Source organism: Amblyomma mixtum, chromosome 9 (genome assembly GCF_055824585.1).
Source record: "Amblyomma mixtum isolate Tamu chromosome 9, ASM5582458v1, whole genome shotgun sequence".
Lineage (NCBI taxonomy): Eukaryota > Metazoa > Arthropoda > Arachnida > Ixodida > Ixodidae > Amblyomma > Amblyomma mixtum.
This window is the reverse complement of record NC_143020.1, coordinates 379,022-384,765: the sequence shown is the minus strand read 5'-3', so window position 1 is coordinate 384,765 and position 5,744 is coordinate 379,022. Positions and strand designations below refer to the sequence as shown.

Here is a 5,744-nt window from a genome sequence, read left to right as displayed (position 1 = left end):
GTCCGGTCGCTTCCTGCGTCACGAACAAAAATGATAACACCCCTTTCCTGCTGCCTTGCCCGAACGAACGGGCACTACAATAATACGCGGCAGTATATACATACCCAACAATTCTGGACAAAAGAATTTGTGAGCACGAAACCGTTTATGAACGCTATTTTTCATATAATGTAAAATTTCACTACAAAAATCAATATATCCGCAAGAAGAATCAACAGAAGAACATCAAAAGAACATCAGAAGAATGAACCATTACCTTCAATATAGTGTCTAACAATTTTCCAATTTTTAAAACCTTTTCAGAAAATGTTGGACGCGGTGTCATGTAATTTTCGCCTTAGAGTAAAAACATACTGCAGCAGTGTGCCAGCACTCAACTCTCGCCACATTGTTGAGGCACATCCCTTTGTTGGTAAGGGCATAATTTTGTGGCTAGAGAGGCATCGGAGTTTGTAAACAGCACACTGGAGTAATTTTCAGCCCGTTTCGCTTCTTATTTCGTCGCCCGAAATCCCTGTACGTGCTGGAATCGTTTGTAGTATCGTTTGTAGTCACACAGTTTCTCATAATCTTAAGAAGATAGCAAGAAGATACGACGTAAACGTGCTCTTCTCCGCCCCAAGCAAGCTATCAAAAGTTTGTCCTGTGATGGTTAATAAGAAAAAGCCGATTTGTACTATCAACCACAAACTAGGATTCACCCGTTGCATCACTAAGGTAGTGTACAGTGTTCCGCATACTTGAAACAGAGTGTACATAGGTGAGACTGGACGTTGTTTTAATGAGAGAGCTAGGTAGCATTACAATCTGGTGAAAGAAGGAAAGAGCGGTCATCTTGCTATCCACTGCCGGGACCGTAAGTGAAAACCCATTTTTCGGAAAACTAGTTTTCTTGGGCATGGAAAGGATCGGATGAAAAGAGATTATTGAGGCATATCACATTAGAAAAGCAGGTGGTCAGTGTATTAGCACCGCTTCCTTGTCTCGCCTTGATAATGAACTGGCGGTTTTGCACCATTGCGGTTGATTGCCACGAGACGATATACTTAACCTTTGGTTTCCGCAATAAAATTCAGTTGGAAGTGCAGCACATCTCCTGTCGTACCTGTGTCAATTTTGTCCCCGTTTTTTCGTGCTGCTACGTTTTCAAGATGGATCAATACCAACTGGCCCAAACTACGGTGCTTTTGCATAGTATACAAGAGCCTGCGACGGTGTACAAGTGACGTACGTATCGCACATTCGAGGAGACTGGCTGGCTATCAATTACTCCTTAATATGCTCAACATATTAAGGCGAAAGCCTTTAATGGCTCATACAGTCGCCCGTTAACAAAGCGGGTCACACGCGTTGAACTAGCGAACTAAAAACGATAGAAGAAATTCAATAGCTGCTTCAAATAGAGTATGAAAAAATGAACCTACAAGAATAGTTTGATGACTGTAGATTAATAAGTTAATTAATTATAGGCAAAACTGTTGTAATTGCGTCGAAATAGCGCCGACGTCGATACAGCCACGGGAACGGTGTGATGTCACATCCTCCGCAAGTCGTCACGGCATAGTGAAAATTGTCACAGAATGGTCAGAAAAACGGCGGATTTGTGTGAAATTAGATGGTGAAAATGTATAATTAAGCGTAATTAACACTTGAGATACCCGAAAGATGTATAATTTAGGTATCGATATAGCTGCGGGAACGGTGTGACGTCACATCCACCGGAAGTCGTCACAGCATAGTGTCCTCGGCTTTCGCCTGTCAGCACTTTAGTTGCAAAAGTGTCCTCGCAATTTTTTTTATAAATCAGCTTTAAAGCCCCACTTCGGTCAGCAGTTCCACACAGGGCTTAAAGGCGAGTTTATTCTATGCTGTGTGTTTCTGGCGATGTAAAGTAAGCCTTTCGCTCGCATAATTTGTCCTCATGAGGGCACATTCAAACCACAGGAGGAAGCTTCCTTAGAATAGCCGTCAGGGAATGTTTGGGTCTTTTGTGAGTACTTTGCAGCACTGGGTGTCAGAGATCTATGGACTATCGCTTTCAGTTAAATGCGGTTTAAGGTACTCACAAAAGGTGTAAATTGTTCTTTTCTGAAAACTCCCTCGCACGGTACGAAGCTGATGTAGGACCACAACAAGACGCTAAAGACGAATGTATAACGTGGTGCATTTGGATGAGCTAGAGTGTCCAAGGAGGAAAATACGATGGCTGTAGTGTCGGACACTGAGCAACAACAGGGAGATGTAGGCATCGCACGACTTCAGGAAAGCCATAGTTGCGGTTGGTCACGTCACTCCGATGAAGGAAGTGCTTATCGGCTTGTCTGTACTTATCGAAGGTGAGCACACACCTTGTCTTCTGGGAAGTGATAAGGACTCGCAGTAGAGGCTTGACTTGCACTACGCTTCCTGAGAAAGCGCTTACTCTGTGAGGAGAAAACAGCCACGAAGGAAAGTTTCCAGAGGAGCGGAACATGTGGCTAGCTGCCTCGAGCTTGTCTTGAAGGATTGCTTCCACTCGATATGGTACTTCACACGTGGAACGTCGATACAATAACCTCGACGCTTTCAATGCGCACGTTTTGTTACGTGCACATGTTGGTGGTATTGCGGTAGTTGAGAGAGCGAACGGTACTCATTCGTCACTACAATAGTCGCAATACCGTGGCTTTCCCGCTACTCAAATCACAACGCATACGCTGGCAAATGGGCTGCGGTGCGCATCGAGATCGGTGAAAGGTATTTAGACGTGTGTAGCAAAAAATCACCAATTTCTTTTCTTTGCAGGTGCGCTGCTGGAACCATCCAAATGGCTGTGACGTTGTCACGGATGCTTCGAGCACGACGAAGCACTTCCACACAAGCTGCGCTTACCAAGTAGCACGCTGTCGAAGCTGCGGAGTGAGAGTCCTTCATAGGGAGATCATTGCACATGGAGAGTCAAACTGTGGTGGATTTGCTCTACCGACACCATCAGGTGTGTCCCCTGAGGAATGCATGAAGTTGGATATCGAAGCTGTTAAGAGCGATCTTTTTATTGTCAAGGAAGCCTTGGCCAATATTACCGCTCAAACAGCAGCTTTCAGAGAAACAGTGACACACTTCTCTGCACTGCATGGGGACAGACAACTGCCTGTGTCCTCAGTATGCGCACAGTCCAAGATGGTAGAGAATATGAGTGAAAGAATACAGACGTTGACATCATTCATTCAGAAGAGACATGAGACGCAAAAAGTTGATTTGCAGATACTGAAAACGAACTGGGAAGATAGCTTGCGAAATGCCGCACTTGCCATTCGAGCACATTTGATCGAGATAAGAGCGGATGATGAGCGCAGAGCCCTTTTTATGGGTACCGTCGACAAAAGGTTTGCGAACTTACGTATTCCATTGCATAACATTAGAATAGAGATGCAGGCTACCAAGACAAGGTCTAGTCAACAAAAAAAGCAAGAAGACGTTGAGGAGACACAGGTGACAAAGGTATTTCTTTCTCCACGAGAAGACCCGAAGATGCGAAAACTTCTGAAATGAAGCACGAGATTGGTAAGCAGAAGTCTTCGAATAAGGGCAACCAGATTTCAGCACAGTGTGTTGCCGAGGTTAAGAGTGTGAGTAGCGGAACGCAAGAACACATTAAAAAAGAAGAAGCTCAACCTTAAAGCCTTCCAAAATGTGCGCCAATAGGTTATTTCGCGTACACGTGGTGTGTGAAAAAGTACTCGACACTGAAGTCCGCCGCAATCGCTCGTCGATGGGCTCTGTACAAGGCAGAGTATATAAGTATCGCAGGCCACTCCTTCGCTCCCGGAACATTCATAAAAAAGAGGCTACTTAGTGAGTCTACACTTGTTCATAGAGTTGCAAGGTAGCTGGACTTCAAACCATTCCTCATGGCCATTCCAACAAGGAATCAGGCTTCGCATAATTCACCCAAAAAGAGATGAAGATTGCATGATTGTGGCAAGAGGTGGACATGAGGGCGAAACTATGCTTCCATTGAAGTCAAAATTTGTAGCGACGCGTGCAGTTACGTCTCCTATGCATCTTTTACGCGGAGAGACGTTGAGGTCGCCGGGTTCGTTCAGCGCGACCAGCTGAAGCTGGTTCCAGAGGTCATTTAGCAACGTGTGAATCAAGTTTCCAAAAATGTTCTTTCCTCTAGGATGTTTTTCTGCTGCAGATTAAAGAAGTATTCAAACTTGTCGCACCTCTATCGCGCCGTACGTCCTCTTCTAAGCGGAGAAGACTACCTTCGAAAAGTCCTTCTTTTAGCACAAGTCTTCTTATCGTTGATTGTGTCCTCTCTGCTCACTGTCTTTTCAAGCATGCCAAAATAATGTTATAAAGACGACCAGAAAAAAGCATACAAGACACCAAGCCAAAAACTCATTGTCTTATTTCTCCAGCTGCGAAGACATACAGAAGAAGGAAAGAGAATGAAAACACGACAAGATAAAACAACATAGATGGCAAGAGAAGAAAATCATTGCTGGCCGTTTCGCGCAGCCAATAAAAAAAAAATAGGCTATTTCTTTTGCAAGATGGGTGAAAGATGGTGCGCTCTGTTACACTATTGCTAAATCCGAATTCTTAATCCCAAAGAACTGTCTCGAAGAAAAAGTGCGCGCCGTGGAATGCTACAGGCCCATCACGTTGGCAAATGTGGACTGCAAACTTTCCACTTAAGTTTCATTAAATCTTCCACAAAGCAGAATGTCAGTTCTCATTCGCCCCGCTAAAAGTGCGGTCTCATGGGCCGTTTCATTGAAAGTAATGCACACGTTACTGGAAAATTTTTTATCATTGCTTCTCGCCTCATGAACAGCTTGGTTTCCTCCAAATCATCCTTTCGAAGCCATTTATCGTGTCCGCCATTCATTCATTGTTGCTGATTTGAAGTGGTCTAATTTTGAAAATCAGGCTACTAAAAAAATGCAACTCAACTGCAAATGTTTCATTCACTCAGCTTATTAACGGCCATCCCTCCGAGCTCATTCCTAAGCGGTCGACCGTGAAGCAAGACTTTCCTTTTTCATCCTTACTATTTGCAATTATCTATAGCCGCTTCGTTTGAGTGTTCTCTAAAAGTAATATCCAGGTTATTACTGTCTTGGGCATTCAAGTCAACAGTGCTTGTCTATGCTGATGAACGTATTTTCTGCACTGATGAGTACAACTTTATCACCCCAACAGCCAAGATAGAGGAGTCTGGTTTGGATGGTTTAGGTTTATGGGGTTAACGTCCAAAAACAACTCAGGCTATGACGAACGCCGTAGCGTAGGGCTCTGGATACTTTTAACCACTTGGGGTTCTTTAAAGTGCACTGACATCGCGCAGTAAACAGAGGAGTTTGGCTACGCATCCAACGCTCAGATGAATTCCTGTGGAGATTGGGTAAAAAAGATAAAACATGAAAATAGTGAAAATATTTGTAACCGGAGGCGTCTTTCTAAGACAACTGCCAATTTTCAACGGCTAAAAAGCAAAGGAAAATATTCTCTTGATTACAATCAATTTGCCTTGGTCGTCTTGCTACCATAACCTACCTTCAAAACACCAGCTACACCAGAGACAGAGAAGCTGCTAGAAAGCTGAATAACGCGGTAGTCGTCAAGGGGCATCACCGTGCGTTCTGTTTGGAGGAATGGCAGACTTGCGACCACTACGCCCGCGCAGCCTCCTCTCTGTAGGAAAGAAGAAGCTATCATCGAGTAAAGTAGTGATCATTGTTGAGTCTTCTGAC

General features: G+C 44.1%; 1 pseudogene; it reads left to right on the top strand.

Moving 5' to 3' along the window:
* The first annotated feature begins 2,202 nt into the window (after positions 1 to 2,202).
* LOC149328015 (uncharacterized) lies at positions 2,203 to 3,944 on the top strand (annotated as a pseudogene).
* The last annotated feature ends 1,800 nt before the right edge of the window (positions 3,945 to 5,744 follow it).